This window comes from Corvus hawaiiensis, chromosome 3, assembly GCF_020740725.1.
Source record: "Corvus hawaiiensis isolate bCorHaw1 chromosome 3, bCorHaw1.pri.cur, whole genome shotgun sequence".
Lineage (NCBI taxonomy): Eukaryota > Metazoa > Chordata > Aves > Passeriformes > Corvidae > Corvus > Corvus hawaiiensis.
The window spans coordinates 103,920,676-103,942,128 of NC_063215.1; the positions used below are offsets into that span (position 1 = coordinate 103,920,676).

Here is a 21,453-nt window from a genome sequence, read left to right on the forward strand (position 1 = left end):
AGGCATCCTTAAACTGTCGAGTACTTGAGTTAAGCAACAGAAGAACGTGGATCTACTACACTTAGAAGCTAATTTTCAGAAACAGGCAGTGAAACATCATAGAAACCATTTAAAAACCTGAACCAAGCTTTTCAGCAACCAGTCTGGGTAATTTTAAAGATAAATTATGTGTTCTGTCCTAGTAAGAGCCTCCTTGGAACACACAGGCTTGTTTTGAAATTCATCCATAAAGCTGAAAGTTGTTGTAATGAACTGCATTTTAATAATCTTCTGCAGGTACCGACCAGGACCCAGAGGTTTGATTCATATCTGCCAAGCACAGAGAATACATGATAAACAGACAAAAAGATACAGATCCTCCCTGGAAGAAAATTGTTTCCGTGCAGAAATTTGGTCATTTTGCATGTGGCGGGAGCATTCCCAAAAAGCAGCATGAAGCATCTTTGAACTTGAACACTTTGGAGATCACTTTTTGGTGGGTGGGAGAGCAGGGACTGAGGTAATTCATGTGCAGGGGTGCCAGTAATGTGCCTGCCATGCAGTTCTTGGCAGATTACCTATACAGGGGTGAGTCACGTCATTTGCAATGAAGAATCCAAGGTGTAATTGAGGATGGAAATTCTAGATGCATTTCATAAAGGCAGAAAATATAATTAGACGGGTTTAAGCATGCATGTTTCTTGTATGCATTGTGTGTGGAAAAAATACTCCTGTCTCCTAAAGCATTGTAAATTCCAAGTATTAGGTGTACAGACTACAACCTGGTTTTGAGAAAATGCATTAACCATTATTTTAGAACTGCTTTTTCATAGCTGTAACAAAAGTCATGGTGGAGAATGCCTGTGTCTAGTTCAGGCTTGTCTTTTCCATGCTCCTTTGATGGCAAATCTCTTTTTCTTTGTCTGAACCAGGTTTTTTGCAGATGTTTACTCAGAGTTTTATTACTGAATAGGTGTGTTTGGGCCTCACATGGTTTCTTATAAACAATCCTAGGTGGGTTTTGGTTGCTGTTTCTGTGTCTGCAGTTAATTCTTTGGTCAAGCACTTTGTCATTTGGAAAGCAGTATAAAGTCGAGGAAGCCAGACTGAAGGACTAGGCAAAGCAGGGGTTGTTTTCTTTCTTTCTTTTTTTTTTTTTTTTTTAAGCATGCTTACTCATTTTCAACAGGGCTTTCTGTAGCAGAAGTAATTATGTTGCATCAAGCATTAGTGCTGTTTCATCTGTCAGTTTACAAGTGTATGCATTAAGCCTTCGGTAGGAATTCTTATGTTGAAACTGAAAAGCACTGAAAGACAGAAATGCACTGTTTGCTAAGACAATATCAGCTCAGTATGTCACAGAGGGAGCTTTGAGCATCTTGCAGTGTAATAAGGAATGTATGTGTCTTGTCACTTACCCATCAGTTAAGATCAAGAGCTGGGTGACTGGTGGGAGGCAGGAAACATCTTGTAAAAATTGCTGTATTGAAACACAGACCCTCAGTTTGGAAACAAAAAGAAACAACCCTCAAACCTAAAATTATAAATTGAAGTCAGTTCTGGCTTTTTTTTGCTGCTGGGGGAGAAAAAAAAAAACAGCCTAAGGAACTATTCCACTTGTTTTTCTATTTGGGCTTTTGTTTTGCTCTTTAGATAGAATCTGCAAAATTCCAATATCCAGGAGTTCAGGGCTCTGCATCTCGAGGCAGTGGCATAGCCCAGTCATTCTGCTCTTCTCTTGAGGCACTGCTGTTTTAAGTATCTCCTATTGACAACAGCAACCTTTTTGTTAGTGTGAAGGTGTCAGAGCTGAGCACTGACTGATGGCACAGGGTGATATTTAATATGAGTTTCTTCCTCCCTGAAAGTTTTTAACTTCAGGAATATGGGGCAACTTCTGCTGTTCTAGATAAATGAATGCATAAGGATACTGGGGAAGGGTTAAAAAGTACTAAACCCCACATAAAGCTTTGTGACAACTTGAGTTCATCATTGCTGTTTTCTTGTCACCTAGTTTGGGGATGTTTGTGATAACGCACATGAGGCAGGTAGACTGTTCTGTAATCCAGCCTCTCTTGTGTTTTGTCAGTGGTGAAGAGATTTGGTTCTGAGCAGCAGTGCTGTGCGGAGCTGATGGGCAGAGCGTGTTTGTCTGCAGGGATGGAGTGAGTGCCTACACCTCCGGAGGGAGGAGGGAGGGTGTGCCCCTCACTTCTGCTGGAGTCTGTAGCTCGGAGGTCCTCTTGGGCCCGTCACCATTTCAGAAAAGCAACAGCTGTGGTTCCATGCCTTTGTTTTTTCCATCTGTTGCTAGCCAGGAATTTGTGAACATCCTTCTCGGATGTGGATCTTGCTGAGGTTATTCATGTCTTTGTCACCTCCCAGGCTGAAATACTGCAATCCATACTTGGAGCAAATGTTCCTAAGTCTCCCGAGCATTTAGCTGCTGTGTACAAAGCAGTGGCATACTTCCCAAGAGGGTTTAATCAGCATGGGCTTGATTTTCTCAGATAGCTTTGAGCCCTTTAGCTCTGTGATGAATTTGCTGAAAGCTGCAGGTGTGTTGTATCTCTGAAAATCAGGTCTTGGGAACACACTGAGCTCATGTCTGTTACTCTCCTCTGGCTACCTAACTTGTTCCAGATGCTTCAACTAGGCAATAGCAACTAATAGAGGAAATGCTACTCTAGGCAGTGGGAGAATAATGAAGAAAAAATGTTCCAACCCTTGGCCCAGAATTCATATGAATTGCAGGAGGACGCTGTGTTCTGTGTAATCTTGTTTTTGCATCTTACCAACACAACAGATGTCAGCTGCAGGTTGGGTCTTCTGCTCTGAGGAGACAAGCCTGGACCTACATCTTGGGTGGGTGGCGGAAACAGCACTTACCCTCTTTGTTGGATGAAGGAAGGGGTTTCTAATAGGAAAACATACTGTGCCTGTAGCATCCAGCCTGATGAACTTCCCTGGCTCTGCAGGCTAGCAGTGGGAATACCTGTGTCCCACTTCCATCCATAGTCAGGGGTTCAGATTCCACAGCAGCCCGAGTACAGCTCTTTGGCAGGCCTGGCTTCTGCTGATTCCATGTGCTGAAAGGACTCAGTGCAGGATCTGGAGAAGTAAAGGGAGCATCCAGTGTGGGGCAGGAGACAGGAAGATAATTCCTTTCAGAGGGGATATTACTGGATTGGTTTTGCTGTATCACCTGCATCCCAAGAATAAAAGAGGCTTAAAACCTCCTTTTGGAGGGAAAAGTGTTTGCTGTCAGACTGAACAAGCTACACTGTGGTAGCCTGTGGTACAACATGGTAGCATGCTGAACATTCACGTTCTTATCTAGCCCTCTGTCCAGGACAGTTGTCCCCACAATTAAAGGAGCGCAAGCAGCGGATCAGAAGATCCATATTCAAGGTATTCCCAGGAGCCAGAGAGTGGTCCTGAGCTCAGATGTGTTTATTTGCCTGTGAGAACATGGGTCATTGTGCTGATGATGCATGAGCATCCCCAATATGTGTCTGCCAGCTGTACCTCCTGCTCCCAGCAGTCCCCATTCCCTGTGTTCGAGTTCCTATTGCAGGGCATGGAGAACATTCCATGAAGTCCTGCCAAACAATCTCTCTGTGCCTCATACCTAGTAAGATCACAGAATCATAGAATGGTTTGGGTTGGAAGGGATCTCAAAGATCATCTAGTTCCAACCCCCTGCCAGGGACAGGTACACCTCCCACTAGACCAGGTTGCTCAGAGCCCCATCCAACCTGGCCTTGAACACTTCCAGGGATGGGGCATCCACAACTTCTCTGGGCACCCTGTGCCAGTGCCTCACCACCCTCACAGTAAAGAATTTTTTCCTAGTACCTAACTTAAACCTACCCTCTTTCAGTTTAAAACATTCTTCCTTGTGTCACTACGTGACCTTATAAAAGGACCCTCACCAGCTCTCTTGGAGATCTCGAGATCTCAAGATCTCAAACAGGAAGAAATTTCTGGAAATCTCCACCTTCACAGGCAGGAAGATTATTTGGCCATGCTGTGTAGGGTTTAGGGGTAGCTTAGGCATGGTATGACTGTTACATTACCAGTGGAGCCATTTTTTAAACCTAGTTACAGAGTCCTTAGATGTAATCCAAATACAACAATCCTTGTTCCCATGGGGAAGAGAAAAAAAGGAAGTAAAAAAGAAGGGGAAGAAAAAAAGAAGGGGAAGAAAAAATGAAGGGAAAGGAAAAAGGAATGTAAATATACATATTGTATCCAGAGATGCATCTTGACTGGAAAGCTGATGTCTATAAAAGGCTTGCAGGCAGTCTGCTAAAAGTAGTAAATATTAGTGGCCCCATCTTGCAGAGGAACAGGGGGCTTTCCTGTGAGGTTTTTAGATTTTAAAAAGAGCAAGGAGCTGTTGATGGGCTACCTTTATTCTTGCTATGAACGTAAAACTATGTATGTTATAATGGACAAAACAGAGAATATCTAAAATAAATCCCCTCGTAGCTCTTCTTTAGCTCTAGATTACAGAGAAGATCTGAGTTGGAGGGCCAGTCAGTTTATTTTCTGGGTTTCTCTAGCCCTGCTCCAGCCTTTGCTGCTGATCAGTTATAACAGCAGTAGCAGATTGCATGTCAGGACATCTTTGGAAGTGAGAAATTAGAACTGTTGAAGACTACTTCACAGATGTGTCAACCCAGGAATTAAGTGAGAATTAGACCTAAATAATATGTGTAGTCTTAAGAATTGAGCCTGGCTTTTGGGTTTTATTTATTTTTTGATATGGTGTCAAGGGGTCAAAAGTGAAACAGTACTAACTATTCACAGGATTTCACAGAAATTGTGAGGGTATGTCCCCAGCACGATGATTGTCTTGTTCTCTAGGTAGAAATATGGTATTTAAAGCAAAACCTGTATCAATTCATTCCTCTAATAAAAAACAATGAAAAATATTTATACACATCTATTCACTATGGATAGTGAAGACAGAAAATGAAACGCAGCACTCTCAGTGGCATTCAGGAACATGGAATTTATGATGTGCTGCAGTTCCTTGTTTATTGTGTTTCGCAATATATGGTGGTCTCCCATTTCCATCAGTGTGCCTTAATGCCTGACATGCCTCTGGTGCCAAAACATCTCATTCTGGGTTATCCACAGGCTACACTGGATTTACAATTTCCTATTTCACCTTCGTAAGCAGAATGTATTCTGTGCCTGGATAGATAAACAAGCACATCTTGCAGTAAAAATTTTATGTGGGAATTCCTGGAGCGACCAGCACAAAACCTGGGGCGTGCTATACAATTAATGATAAGACTTGGGCTTTGCATTTGTGTTGAATTGTGAAAGGAAGACTGAAATCCCCTTTCTTAACATAAAATATTTAAAATCAAGCATTTATTATGCCTAGATTTGATAAGGCTACTTACCAGCCTAGACATGTTTGCACACAGCAGTATCTTCTCATTTAAATTCAATCACAGTCACAAAACAAGCCTGGTTTAGACTAGCTGAAGATATAAACTTCATTTTCATCTCATTAGGCCACCTGGAAGCAACAATCAGTGAGTAGTCCTGACGTCAATGGTCTCTCTACTTCATTAAAATGTTAATTTCATGGCTTTAATTCCCTTTGTAAAACGTGCTGCTGCAGGACACTATATGCAGATTTATTCTGAAGCAGGCAAATCTGCATGCCATATTCCTTTTTAGTGTCTTAGGTTCCTTTGGATTTTTATTTTTAGCCATCCCTATTTTTATAAACTGCTGTGAAAAGATGATCACCATAACAACGAAAAAGTAAATATTTTCTTAAAACAGCCCTTTGAGAATGTATACTTAAGAGTAAGGAATTCAAGGCATCATGCATTTCCTGGTATTTTGTTCTGCTGTTCCCTTTTCCAGTATTTAAAAATGAGACAGGTATTGTTACTGGCTAACATTTTCAGACAGTGGATCATGAAAGGAAAGCAATGTGTGGTAAATCAGAAGCAGCTATGTAGATATGCTATATAGTAGCTATAGCATCTGCATTTTTAGCTGAGGTCCTGCTTATGTCAGGACAAAATGATGGTCTTCTCAATTTTGGAATCCTTCCTTGATAATATATACTTCCTCAGCATTTAGTCATCTTCATCTTTAGAGGATACATTTCTGGTTGTGTACTTCAAAACTGTATGTCATAGTTCAAGTTCAACTGTTGGCAGTAGAAGTGTGTCTTCAGTGCAGGAAAACAAGGGAAGGTAATTGTTCATCTGGTCTTTTCCCTTTTTATTGCATGCAGTTCTTCTTTAAGAGTACAAGCACTCTTGGGTATATTTCCAAGTGCTGTAAAAATGATTATTATGTGTTAGTGTGCCTGTGGCATCTGTAGATGGATGAGCTTTTCACTCCTGTTGCAGATGGTAAATCCAAAGCTCAGGGTCTAGGCTTCTCAGGACCCACTGTTGGTTGCCTGGCTCAGGAGCACTGTGCTCAGCCAGAGGGCTCTGATGGCACACTTGGGTCTGGGCTGGTGACAGCACTCAGCAGCATGGTCCTCCTGCTCCCCCCTGGCAGATCCTGACACTTTAGGCACTGTACAAATCCCACTGAGGCCCTGCTGGCACGTGGTGCTGAGGCTCTTCTGTGAAGGACCTTGGACAATGCATGGGGTCTGCCTGGTGTTAACCTGGATGGAGAGGACAAACATCACCAAATCACAATACAGTAAATAGAGGAGGGTTTCCTTGCTAAGCACTGGACACATCCAAAGTTTTCCGTCTGGGAGTCTCAGTGGGATTTCCCTGCGGCTGGCCCCAGGAGAGTGCTCCAGGTAAGTAACTAGGAACAGATAGTTAATTTGGCCTCCTGCCTTCCCTGAGACTGCCAGGAGAGCAGTGGAGATGTAACTCTCCCAGTCTACTACGGTGTACATCTCTGCTACTTCTCTGCTCTCACAAGGAGCAATAGAGAAATGTGCCCTGTAATTGTAACTGAGAAGTAGCCAAAATAGGTTAAAAGGTGTGAATAAAGTTAGCGTTCCAGACTTCCGTAAGTTTCCTATTTCAGATTAAGTAAGATAATTTACCAACGAGTCTAAAAACATGTTGCTACCTAATTTTTCACTCTTAGTGTCGAGGGAGAAGTTTTTTGAAAGTCAGTGAAGACAGATGGACAGTAGCCAATTCATTTCCATCTTGGGTCCCTTGCCTACAATGTTATTTCATCACAGGCAGTGCCATAACTCAATGTACTAGTCAATTTAAAATGCCAAAGTGTGCCAGGGTTTTACTCTATGGATAGAATTATTCATTCATATCTGCAGTTGGTGAGTGGAGTGATACTATGACGACTTCTCAGATCACACACTGATCTAGAAAAATATTCCATTTGTAACCTGAGACGTTAGCTGTTATTGCAGCAGCATACTCACTCTTCTAACACTGTGTTTTGATTTGTCTTTCAAAACGTCTTATAAGCTAATCAAAGAATTTATCACTTTGGTGTGCAGGCCACCTAAACATGACTTACTGCAGGTGTTTGGACAGTTGTGATCAGATGGCCAAATGAATATTGTTGTAGCCTGGACATTTGAAAGGCCGTTTCTATGGTAGAGTGACACAGTTAAAGTTGCTGTCATCACTTAATGAACTCGTGACTGTGGGTTGACATGGCTTTGGGAGAATAAAAATAAGAGGTCTTGCTGTTTGGTTTGCATTTCTTTTGTCTCAGTCACTAAGTGTGTGTAGTTCCAGAGATATTCATGCTATAATTGCTTATTGTTTGGTGTGTTTATTTGTTTTAGTGCTCTTGGAAGCAGGGCAGATGGAAGAGTTGGTGGGAGGTAGTTTGTGTCACCATTGCTTAGGCAGCAGATATACTGAGTGGTGGACTGTAGGTTTCAGCACTCCATGCATTTCAAAAAGTATATCAAAGCTACTGAAGTTCTCCATGGCTTGTGTTTGCCCACAGAGAGAAAGGTTTCAACCAGAATTACCTCATGGAGCTAAACTATCTTTGCCCAGCCACGCTACACTGGATTTTTCATCACCCACCCCACTGTTTATTTTTGGAAGACTAACAGACAGTTCATCATTCAGCAGCTCTTGAAAAGCCTAACTCTTCCTCAGAAAAGAGATTATGCTCTTCAGATAAACTTTCACTCTCTCACCACCTTTGCTGACCTGCTGTGTGACCCAATGGCAACTTCTTTGTTCCCATTTGTAAGGACAGCCTTTTCCCTTCCCACTGGGATGGAACATGAGAGACATCCATTTGCACCTGGCTGGTGAAGACATCGTGCTGTACCATGGCAAAGGCCTCCTGCAGGCAGTAGAGAGTTTTACATCAGCCCTGGGCTGGGTCTCTTCCTTGGCTCTCATTCCTCCAGAGCAGAGGTGTTGGTGTGTTTAGTGGTGTTCAGGAGGGCTCTTCTCCTTTCCCTCCTGCCTGAAGCCCTCCACAGCTGTTTGTGTCCATAGTCCAAATAGGAGTGGGAATAGCAGTCTTTCCCTAAAGGCTGTGCAGATGGTGTGTAGCTTGTCCGTGGGCACTGAGGCAGAATTTAGCAAGGCTAAATGTTGTTTGTAGTACACAGGGTTATGTTCAGGAGCACTTGAGGGAAAATAGCAATGTTCTGCTGAGGAACATGGAATTTTCTGGGATGTCCTCCCAATGTGTTTCTCATCTGTTTGCTGTTCCTGTCCACCTTGGGATCTCCCAGTGGAGGAAGCTGTGGAGTGAGGATTTTCGTGATGCCTTTTGTGCTGTCAGTGGTAAGCCTTAGGGGATCAACATGCAGATAGATTGATTGTTCAGGTAGTTTTGAGGGAAGATGTTTCTGAACTCAAATGTGTTAGGGATAGCAAAGTATATTTGTGGAAAACATAGCTCAGAAGGATTTTCTGTTGTGACACATAGTTTCTCCCCTTAATTAAGCATTGTCCTCTCCATGCACTGTGTGAAATTTAGGAGGCTACATTTTTCCTTGAGTTAAAATATTGAAGGAAAACAATTGTGTACTGACAACAATGGGCTTTTTAAATTTCAGGCCATTTGTTTCTGTAATTCCTATGAAATAAATTCAACTGCCTAAGTTGATCCTATTCATTGTGGTTTAGTTATGTACATACTCATATTTGTGTTAAAAAACAATGTTAAAAACATTAGTGATGAGTGCTTTCAGAGCTTTCTAGCATGCAGTGCTGGTGGAGTTAAACGTTCCACTGGAGTTCAGAAATGGAAGTTTATAGCAGATGTTTTCAGGAAATCGATTTTAAACTTCTGTTCAAAGATGCCTGTACAAGAAGGATTTACAACATTTCTCATCTGTGACTTCAGCTGCCAGCATGGGTTTGCCTTCTGATCAGTATAAAAACCAGCACACCCCTGCTGTACACATCTTTAATATGAGGGTACAAAGCATAGAGGATGACCCTAAGCCTTGAGCAACACATTGCCTCAGTGTTGGGCCATTGCGTACTGGGGTAAATGGTCTCTCTCAGCTTTGTTCTTGCAACATTAAGACCAGATCGGGAGATGAACCACTGTCCTGTATCTGACTCTTTTGCTGTCCTTGCAAAAGGAATTTGATTTTTACTTCTCTGCTGTCTGAGAGCATCACACACGTGGAAGTACAAGATGGGTGCCCAAAATTCAACTTCTGTCTGGGCACAGGAATGACTGTCCAGGCACTCATAGCAGTAGTTGGGGAAAAACATTAGCAAATCTTTTTATCACTGGAGACAGATCTTTGTGGTGCTGTGCATTTAAAATGGCTGCACTCCCTCATGCATCTATAAGGCCATGGTACTGTGTTTTCATACATCCCGTGGTATGGAGCATCCCTTTCTCTTTTCTGTGGCATTGTTGTCATGACAGCTTCCATTGGTACAGCCATTCTCACATCACCAGTTAAACATAACCGAGCTGGAGCTCAGGGAATTGTTCTGTGCTTCCAGCAGTCACTGTCGGAGGAAGCTCATCTGTTCCTGGACCTCCCCATGTCTATTTTCTGCAGGGCACTGCAGGACAGAGGAGCACCTCCTTCAGTTTTCCTACCATTTTGCTAGTGAAGGGAAGAAACACTGTTTGCTCTGACACTCTAGAAATGTGATGCAGGATAAACAGTGCATGTCCTTAACTTGGCTTGAGTGAAGGGAGGGTAACAACTAGCCCAGTATCCTGTGGGGACCACCATGCCAGTGCCACCAGGATGCCATCAGGAAGATGTTTGGTTTTTCAATAAGAATGGATTGGGCAGCTTTTTATTTTTTATTTAGGGGAAAAAAAATAGGAGACATTCAGTTATGTGCCATGGGTACCTGTAGGGCCATCCCTTCTTAGAAGTGCATCCTGATCAGGAACAGTCAGTCCTGCAGTCAGGTTCTGCAGGTGGGAAGGACTGGAGGGGTCTGCACTGGTTATCCTCACTCCTTCCGTCGCAGCTGGGAGGGTGCACGTGTGCGTGTGAGGCTTCTACCCATGAGGAGGATCCAAAGGCCGTCAGACCCTTCAGCTTCATGTCTCATTTCCATCAGAGGAGCTCCACCACGTAGCTGCAGTAGGGTTTGGGTCTCATCCTGTGTCATTAGGAAGGAAAGAAACTGTATAATCATTATCCTTTTTAGAAAGTTTAATCACAGCCTGCAGAGGGATGGCGGTATTTTATCTGACAAATATGTCACTGTCTTTCATCAGTTGATTATAATCATCTTGGAAGTTCCAGTGCGTCTGTTTTTCCCTCTTCTTTTTAACTATTGTGTTTTGTTTAACTTTCCCTAATGAGCCCAGTGAAAAGCAATTGTTCTAAATAAATCATGTGCGCTACAAAGCAGTATATCACAATTAGGTTTCCATTATACTTTAATTAGGCATTCCATTATTAAATTGATGTCGTTGGCTTCTTCCAGGTCTCAGACTAATCCTGAAACAAATTCCTCTTTGTGGATAAATATTAGTCAGTCGTAATTAAAGAGTATTCATTGGCGTTGCGGCTTTTCATTAAATCCCTTTCTGATTAAGATGGCTCCCCCAAGTACTGGTCTGATTAAATTTAATAAGATTTGTTCACTTGTGTGTATCGTGGTCTGGTGGAAACTGTTTTAGCACCAGGGGATTGGGAACTATAAGTTCATATCTTGGTGCAGGCAGCCATGGGTCTAAACGCCTGTTTTGCTCAGTGCTGTACATTCGTGTTTCAGGGGGCTGTATGGTTTGTGTGGTCAGTCAGCAGTGGAAAAAAACCATGGGAATTGAATTAGCAGTGTTAGAGTTGAATTTCAAAGGGCTAAGTTACATCTAGAGGGTTACAATAAAGAAGGGAAGATTAAAGTATGTTAGAGGCTCTGTTTCCTTGACTTTCATGACTAGGGCTTTTCTGCTGAGTTCAGACTTGAGTGCTTTTCTACCCCAAACCATTTTCTCTCCTGGAGATGTATAGATGAGCTCATTTCTATGTAAATATGCCTCAGCTGAAAACTCAGATAATAAAACAGATGCTCCTGACAGAAGTTCTTCTAACAGCAGAGAATGAAATGTTTTCAGAGCAAAACCCTTGTCCTGGGTTTAAAAATCAAGGTGAAACTAAAGCGTGATATGGCTTTAGTGTCTATATCCATTGGAGAGAGCTTGTAAGCATCACTGTTTTCTGTGTGCTGAAATTATGCCTTCTTGTGGGGCTGCTGGTGCTGTTCTGCATTCCTCCTGCTTTGTACACAGAAATGAAAACAAACCACTGTGACCAAGAATGGCAATAGCACAAATTGGTGAGGCGTGCAAGAGATCGGCTCAGGACATCTGCAGAAGCACTCCATCCAAATATTTGAGGTGGCAGCTAGCAGGTGTTTTTTTCAATATCCAGTTCATACTCTATTTTCGGTGCAGGGTACGTTTTCATCTAGTGTTTTGGTTTGGGATGGGCCGTATTTGTAATATCAAGTATCTCAAAATGCGTTTTCAGTGTCAGGTATCCCAAATGTAATGGTACTGGGTATATCATCTAGCCAATCCGTCATATTTCATGGAATCAGAGCTGTCTCCTGATTCCAGGTTGCTCTTCCTGGGGCTGCTGAAGGCCCCTGAGTGATGCCTGGGACAGTGTGAAGGGGCAGGGTTGGAGGCAGTGTTAGGTCAGTGCACAGCTGAAGAGTTCTCTCTAGCGGTTGGTTGTGGGTAGTGAGGACGGATAGCAAAGTGCACTGAATTAAGGGAAGGGTACTCATCAGTAGCTACTGAAAAAAGGGAGAAACAGAGTAAAGTGAGGAAAGGAAGCTGACCTTCATATCTGAATTACGAAAAAGAATAGTTGTAATGCACTAGAAGCCAAGAATAAAATGTCTTTTCTCTAATAGTCATCATTTATTTACTAATTGCTACTGTTGCAATACAGCAGTGGATGGTGTTATGCTATTCATAGCACCATCCTTCCACTGGCCTGAAGTGAGGGCTGATGGACAGCAAGAATCCATGGCATTTCCGAGGAGGTGGGGTGCACTTTGAGCTGTTGATTACCAAGCAAGAACTGCCACAACTGCTTCCTTCTGAGTATCTGTGGTGAATTAGTTTCCTCTACTCACAGTGACTCACACTAGTTTTGTAGTGACTTTACCAAAGACAAGGCTCAAAATAAGTTGCATGCTCAGTCTGCAGTTTTGGCAAATATTTATTTGAGGCAATGTGCAAGTGCTTAAAAATTATGAGAAAATTCCTACCTTATATCCTGACAAGTCCTAGAAGTACAGAAAAGAGATAGAAGCATTTGAAAAGAGTATGAGCAAGGGTTTTGGAAGAATTGAGGGAAATAAATAGCACCTAATAAGAAGACCAGGGAGACTGGGAAGTATAACCTCTTTAATGCTTGTGTTTTAATTGGGATCCCAAAAGCCTGCATATGCTGTTGTACTACAACAGGGCAATTCATACCTACTGCTACTGCTCGCATCGTTAAAAATGTACCACTTTCTTCTCCAAAAATTCCAGGGTTTAAGCCAGCTCCATTGTGTACCTAGCAGCAACATCCTGCAATGTTGAGCATCATTGGTATGACAGTTGTGTATGTAAACTGCTCCAGAGTGTTTTGCTTTACTGTTAACTCAGTGAGGCCAGTCAGAAATGGCAGTGGAAATTGCAGATACAACAGCTGGATTCTGGTAGAACTGCATTACCTCAAATAGGAATGTGTTTTCTGTTGTAGAGATTGATGCTTAATTTCATCTGCATTGGAGAGAGATTGTTCATTCAAGCAGACAGCAAAGAAATAAGTGTACAGGGGTGGATTACTTCTTTCTCAGACTCCCAGGGATTTGAAATGCCCAACAAATAACAGAAGAATTAGGTGGATAGTCTGTTATGTTAAAGATAAGAATAAGCTCTATATGTTTGTGTATGATTTATTTTAAGGGTAGTTGGTGTCTTATTTTTACTTAATTGTAATGATACTTAGCTTTCCAGAAATACCTGGATGAGTAGTTTAGCATTTTTTTAAAAAATAAAAATAACTCAGCCATTTCCTAATTTAGGTACATTTGCCTGCCTGGCAAGACATCTTATCGTGACAAGGTAGAGTACACATGATGTTTTTTGAAAAGATTTCACTGAAGTGTAGTAAATTATCTTCATTTCAAGCGTAATTGTGATTCTTGTCTGAGCTGGTTGGCAGTTTGCCGGGAAATGCATGTTCGAGCTCAGAGGAGTTGGAAAGTTGCATACCAGAATGTCAGTGTCTCTCTGTTACATGAAACATCATTTTTCTGTTTGAAAAACTAATGGTGTCCTATAAGCCTAGAAACAGCGTGTCTTCTTCTACCTAACTTGTAACATACCTTTGAAAACCAAATCCCACATGTGTGTGTAGAGAAGACTTGTAGTATGGGAGGCTGGGAGAGAGCAGATATGCAGGCAAAGGAATAAACATGGCATTTTTGTTATCTGGATTTGATAAATATAGTTTGGGAATGATAGAGTAAAGAGTGGTGAGTCAGTTTTGCCTGGTCATCTCTAGTGACTGAAATAACTTGTTATTCCAACCCCTTTATCCCTTCATTCCCTTCTCTCCACATATTTTTGTGTTTTATTTATAGCTCGACCAGCTTTTGCTTTGCAATTTGTAAAATAACCCTTCAGAGTCAGGGAGGGAAGACTGAGGAGCAGCAGCTCCTGGGCAGTCTTGTGGATGGAGCCACTGGATCATTCCCTGTTGCCAAGGCCGGATCCCCACCTTCCCATGCACATCCTTCCCTCATCTGCACAGAGATTTCTTTTTTAAACAAGCAGCCTCGGTTCCTGAAGTCATTAATGGGTTTGTGTTGACAGGAGCCACGTGAGATGTTTCAAACCAGCTGGCTGTGACTTTGACAGCAGCAGGGTCAAGAGGCCCTGTGTCTGGAGAGGTGGCAAGGCTGAGTTTTATCTGGGAAACCTTGGTGGGGGTTGTAAGCTGTCCTGAAATGCATTAAATCCACCACCACGACCCATACTTGTATTTATCCTGTAAAGCACAATGTGTAAACAATGCCTGCAATAATTCTGAGCTGAATCTTCTGTGTTTGGCTTCAACTCCCATGCCCAGTATTTTCATCCAGATTAATCCACAAACTAAGGATCAGTTTAGCACTTGATACATCTTAACTTGCAGATCAGGATAAGATACTTCTTGGTCTGCTCCTAGGTTTCCCACAGTACTGACTTCTCATAACATAACTGGACTACTCCATATTAAACCATCTGATTCAGTTTGGAGAGCTGCAAGGGAGCTGGCAGGCTTACTGGCGGTCCCTCTTATTAATTGACTGATGGAGAGGGCAAGGGGAGAGACGTGTTCAAGCAATAAATATGAATCAAAAATCATAGAATGGCTTGGGTTGGAAGGGACATTAAAGATCATCTTGTTTCAAGCCCTCTGCCATGGGCAGGAACACCTTCCACTAGATCAGGTTCCTCCAAGCCCTATGCAACCTGGCCTTGAACACCTCAAGTGATGGGGCATCCACAATTTCTTTGGGCAACCTGTGCCAGTGCCTCACCACTCTCACAGTGAGGAATTTCTTCTTACTATCTGATCTAACCCTACCCTCCTTCACTTTAAAGCCATTCCTGATTGTCTTGTCACTACATGCTTTATAAAAAGTCCCTCTCCAGCTCTCTTGTAGCCCCCTTCAGGTACTGGAAGGTGTTCTGAGGTCTCCATGGGGCTCTTCTCCAGGCTGAACAACTCTAGCTCTTTCAGCCTATCTGTAGCAGAGATGCTCCAGCACTCTGAGCATCTGCATGGCCTCCTCTGGCCTTAGTCCAACAGGTCCGTGTCCTTCTTATGCCAGGGACCCCAGAGCTGGATGCAGCACTCCAGGTGGGGTCTCACTAGAGCAGAGCAGAGGGAGAGAATCCCCTCCCTAGACCTGCTGGCCACGCTGCTTTCGATGCAGCCCAGGATGCAGCTGGTGGAGCCAATTAGCAGACACCAGCCTGGGGTGAGGGAATCTCAGGCTCTATCACAGGTAAGACTGGAAAAACAAGAAGCAAGTAGGAATGTTAGTACTAGATGCCTGTGTATGGACTTAATGAGGCCATTTTTTGAAAATTCTACTGTTTCCAGCACCCAGGCTTTGAAAAGTATATTGAAATATTAGAAGATATTCAAAAAGCTGTTGAAGGGATTTGAGCTTTTAAAGCCACGTTTCATATTGAGATTTCAGAAACTGAGTAGGTTGAGTTTGTTCAGGAGCAACTTACGAAGTTGACAGATCATACCACCACTTACCTCTGTGAGCAGACAGCTCTCTAAATTTAGCCAAGTTACGTGGTCAGGAAGTAGAAGTACAAAAATAATGTACACAGACACATACACGCCCCCCTGATTAGTATGGGGAATTGCTTATCTCATGGTAAAAGCTTTAGGGCAGTGCGGATGTCTGTCTCACCACATCCCATGGCAAAACCAAAAGCATTCCGCATAAGCTCCTATGTCATTCGGGAGATCAGATTAGATGATGATAACGTTCTGTCTGGTCTTAAAGTAATTAAATGAGGTATTTACAGAGATTTCAAAGTCAAAGCTGATCTCCCTCCCCACCACCACTCTCTCAGCAACTTCAGTTAGTGGTATTGTTTACACATTAATGAGATGTAGCATCAGGCTGCAAAACGATGTGATTTAAATGTATTTAGGGGAAGAATTAAGCACATGTAATGGTTGCTGATAGCTGTGAGCATATCCTTGGATCTCTTGATCTTTGTACTATCTGGGCTGGAGGTTCCTGGGGTGGGATCCCAGTAGTCCTCTACTCCTGTATGCAGCACCCAGAGCACGTTTCCTTCCTATTGGGGAGCAGAAAGCAGACAGGGCTGTCCTTTCCCCTGGCTCCCACCCTCAGGGACTAGAGGTGCAGTGTCCTTAACTCCTTCGTGTCAGCAGGTGGAAGGTCTCCCTCTCTCCTTGTATCACAATGCCAGTGGAAAATCAGATAGGTATAGAAAGAATTGGTATGCAGGATCACTCTTCTCTGTTAATCAAAGCCAGCATTATCATTCTGTCTTTTTTTGTTTGCTTATTTGATTGCTACACTTACCTAAAAAAGATTTCCAATAACTACTGAGTTGAAAGTGATTTAGATTAACCCCAGCTGACACCACTGCTTTAAGGAGGGCTGCCTGAAGTTTTAAATCCTCACAAGCATGATACTTCCCAGGAGGGGCTGTAAATCCTTGAAGCTGCTCCCTCCTGATACTGTGTTCTCAGAGAAAAATCACTTAAATCTCGTGAGCCAAGACAGTAATATTTCCCAGTAAGCAGTTTTAGATGGCTTTTGTTTTAATGTCTAAAAGTGTATCTAAGGCTGACATACAATACTCACATATTGGATAACCTGACAAGTTTTCTTCTACTTGTTTCTATCTTTTCTTTGATGACCTTGCTGATCAGTTTATTTATAGAAGTGCCAAGCCTCCTCCTGTCGAGTTTCCTAAGGAAATATGTATAGGGTGGAGGATATTAAGGCATAGGTGGGCGAGTGACTGCCAGTGTTTTATGGAAGCCTAGAAGTGTATGAAATATCTGGAGCTGTGCAGTGAAGGGACTTTGCAGCAGAAAGCAGTTACATTGAGCTGGGAGATGGAATGAATGGATAAGGGCCTCGCATAGAGGTCCCACTTTCAACAGAGCAGCTTAATTGAAGAATGAATATTCTGTTGTGAGAGCATCTCCGTGTGCCTCTCCCCTGGTGGCTCAGCAGCTCATCAGCTGCTGCTGTGATGTACCCTGGTTAAGAATAGTATCCTCTCTGCTGGATCAGAGCAGGGGAAGAGATGGTATAATCCTTGTAAGGTTTAAAGGAATGTCAATGATAACTAAAGTAGGACAAATTAGGGTTGCTGAGATCCTTTCTAGGGATAGAAATGGGTAACAGCCACCCCTGTTAATGCTAAGGAGACTCAAATTCACCTTTGAGGCTGCTGAGAGTCTGAGCAGTTCATTGCATGGATTTGCCTTGGGGCCATCATCTTTTTTAGCTCACTGGTGGTCATTTTGGCTTTCAGAGCTCCTGTTCTGAATCATTTTGGCCCTCGAGTCCCTGTTTGTACAGATCTCTTTGTCTCGCAGTGAGCTTGCTCAGCATTGCTGGGTAGGAGCAAGTGTCCTTGTAGTTGGTGTGAGTCAGAACTGAGAAACAGGCTGTGCTTGAGCTCCCAAGCAATGCTTTAGCACAGGAAAAGGGCCCATCCATCCAGGACCAGGGGCTTATTCCACTTATTTGGGACCGTGCTGTAGGGCTGAGCTTCGCCTCTGGCAGTTGTCTGCAATTGTAGCTGCACTGCAATATTCTCTTTGTGAATGTGTTTGAAGGAAGCTGAAAATAATTTAATCCTGCCTTTTATATTCAGGCTGGGTTTTTTCCCCTAGAATTAAAATACTGTGTTGTCATGGTATTATTGAACACACAATTAAAAGTAATTTTCAGTTTACCTGTAACATCTTTATTTTGAACCTAGTAAGAGGCTCTTGGTTGTAAAGTTTATAATAGGTAATGAGATAAAAGGCTTGTCTGGACCCATACAAGGGAGCACAGAGGCAGAAGGGCAGGCAGGGAAAACCCCAAAGCTCAGATGGAGGAACAGAACCCTTAGCCCAGCTCCTCCAAGGGCTGTCACAGGGGGGCCATCAGCCCATGGGCCAGGAGTGACACCTGTCACAGCGAGAGGGCCTTGTCCATCACCTTATGGACTGGGGCAGGGCTCTGGGAGTCACTACAGGATGCCAAAGAGGAGCATTTGGGGTTTGGACAAGGCTTATGATGGGATGTTTAGGGAAGGAACAGGCAGCTGAAAAAGAGAGGATCCAAAGACCAGCTACTGGATGGCCCTCAGTGTGCAAAGCCAGTTACTGGAGAGGTCAGCAGTGCGTGCAAGGAGTCTGGACCACCACTGCAGAAGGACTGTGGCCCTGGGGGCTCGTGTGTCCAGGTGTACCAGCACCTGGGAGAACCAAGGATCCGGGCCAGCTGCAGCATAGACTGGCTACAGGCAGTAATAGAGGCATCCACAGCCTGTGTCTAATTCCCTCTGACAGGTCTTTATCCTAATGAGCCAGAGAGGGGAACACCATGGGGCCATTTTGTTTGCTTGAGAGCTGTTTTCTGTCCATGTTGGCCCGTGGCTGGCTGGCTGTGCCCGTGTATAGTACACTTGTGTTGTGTGTGAGCATATTGGGATTGTGTGCTCGGGTTTGCTGGGGCAGGGGGCTTCAGAAACTGAGCTGTACTGGGCTACCAGATACTGCAGGGTAAAAATTCTGATGGAACAACTGGTGTAGTGAAGGAAAACGTCCTCATTTTTCCTTGGAGGTGTTTCTTTAAAAAACATGTCTTTCTCTGATGCTGGTATTTTCGTCCTGAGCCTGGTCAAGTTCTCCCTGTGCCACCTCTGAGCACAGTGCCCAAAGCAACCAGCTGTGCATTGTAATCGCCTGAAGTAACGTCGTGTATCAACGGAGCTGAAATATAAATAACTTTGATTAGGGCACAGAAAGTTCAGTACGTTAAAGAATAGTGCTTTTGAGGCATTTTGTCATCCCAAAATGGAGACTGCCACATGGATTAATCATCGTCTGCATGTTGTGCAGTTTACAGCCACTTAACAATAATTTGAAACAGACTTTATATTCACTCCTGAGCACTGCAGTAAGCTTTCCTTTTCTGAGGTGTTTTAATAAAGCATAGGACAAAATATTATTCATGGGTATGAAGGATACATAGTTCTACTGCAGGAAGAGAGTCTTGAGACTGTAAAGCTACTGAAATTGGTGTTTCTGTTTGTCCTGAGGAGCTGGGCTACCTGCCTGACATTTTAGCCTAAATGGCAGTTTCTTAGTTTAATTAGATTTCAGATGCAAATCTCTGAACATTATTTGATTTCCTTTGTCCTTCATTCCTTCCTCAAGGGGTCATGGATACACACAGGACAAAGATGATCCTCAGATGTCACTAAAAATATTGCAAGAAGTGTTTTGTCCTCCAACAGCTTCTCTGAGCTATGAACAGATATTTAAGTATCTGAGTTTGCTTATTTCTTTTTTGACCTACTAGAGAAGTAGGATGATGCAGTTTCCCTTAGGGAAATTTTTTCTTAAAATGAGCAGAAACAGGTTTTTGAAGCAGGTCTTTAAATTCAGGTGGAAAAAACATCTTTAAGTCAGTGACTGCCCTGTGTCTTCACTTAGGATCACTTGATTTTCTGGTTGACTGGCACTTTGCTATTGACCTGAAACACGTGCTGTTAGGTATCTCCAGATTGCAGAGACAACAGCCTAACTTCACAGGGGAAGAGATGGTAAAGATGCTCCAAGGATGCAGGTTCAGAGCTGCCTCATTAAACCTAGCCTAAGGGAATTTTGTCCCTTCTCATGAATGGTCTACCTTCATCTGCTGTGGTGACTTTTCTTCTTCTTAGCAGATTGTCTTGTAACTTGCCTTGCCAGGGAATTAAAGCTTCAGGCTGCCATTTGTGTGGAGTTCTTAAATATGTATGACCCAAGCAAGGGGTCTGTTGCATACGAAACCCAGTATTCTGGTCTTTTCTCTTTCTGATATTTCTGCTCTTTCAGATATGCTAAATTTGCCTTTGATGTTTCTTTTCTTCTTGTGTAAAATACACTTTCATAGATGAACCTTGCAGCTGGAATTAGGAGATACTGGTTCCAGCTGGACACACAGAGCAGGCCAGGTAAACCTCCTTTGCCTCAATTTCCCCACATGTGGAAAAAGTAACGTTCACCCTCCTGTGTGCAGCTCTGAACTTTGTTCTGGCTGACTAAGAAGCCATATTGTAGTCTAGACCTTCTAGAGTCTGGTGGGAAGCCCCACTGGAAGGTATCTTGTCTGGGGATGCTATGGATCCATAGGCAAGGAGTAGAGGCTTTCCTATTTCTGATCAGGAATTCATGGAGAGAAATACACCTGCATACCAAAGAGATCAGACCAGCTGTGTGAGTGCAGGGAGTCCTGCTAGTGCTGCTTGCACAGAGTCAGAAAATCTGTGTCTTAAGCATATCTGATGATTTATTATCTGTGATCTGTATGCCAGTGGCCCTTAAATGTCAAGCCTTGATTTTTCAAGTAGTTCATGTAGTTGGCAGACTGATAGTTCAGCTGCCCAGACATGAATGACTGCAAGATGTACAAGAAACTCATCTAGCCAAAAACTCTTCTTATAAAAGGCTTTTTTGATGCAAGGATATCAGGAAGACTGGACCTTTCTGGCCTCCCTCTTGGGGTAAAGTGTGTAGGTTTTATGTTCCACTAGAGCTGGGAAGCTATGGAGGATTGGGCGGAAGGAGATTGTAAGAGACGGAAATCTCTTGGAGGTTTTTTATGTAGCAGCCCTTCCCCTGGTTGGGCCAGGAACTAAGGGGTGGATGTCTGTCCTGTAGGATGGCTGTAATTCTGATGGTAGAAGCATTTGGAATAGGGGAGGAAAAGTGCAAGCTGTTCTCAAAACTAAAACGTTTTGTGCTAAGGTGCAACAGGCTGACCATTATTTCCCTTTGCTAGGGCTGGGCATCTAAGGCATGTCCAATTTTGGCATCTCTTGGAAGGAGATCTGAAAGATTGTACCTGTGCAGAACACCGGGATTCTCTGCTCAGTTCAGAGGTGATCCCAGAGCTAGACAAAAGATGGAATATTGAGTTTTTCCCTGATAGACCTCCAGGGAGCCATATAAATCTCTTTAAAACCCCAAGTAACCTGCCACAAAACTGTCCGACAGATCGTTTCAAAACAGCACAATCATAAAATACTCTGAAAGGCTGAGTAGGGTTTTTCCCCTTCTTGTGATATTTGGAGTTGAACTTTAGATACATCATTTTGAACATGGCCTTTTAAAGTAACTTTCTATTCTGGCCCTGTCATTTTTAGGGCTGTAAAGGAAAACCAAAATGCCAGGGATGGGGAGGAAATGAAAACGAAGAGTGAGGCTAAAGAGTAGGTTTTGATCATCTTTGCAAGAGGTGGCAT

At 43.1% G+C, this 21,453-nt stretch overlaps 1 protein-coding gene across 3 annotated transcripts in view; it reads left to right on the forward strand.

Moving 5' to 3' along the window:
- The window catches only part of LCLAT1 (lysocardiolipin acyltransferase 1), a 113,210-nt gene that overhangs the window by 86,819 nt on the left and 4,938 nt on the right, over nt 1–21,453 (forward strand). The gene's annotated exons all lie outside the window — the stretch shown is intronic.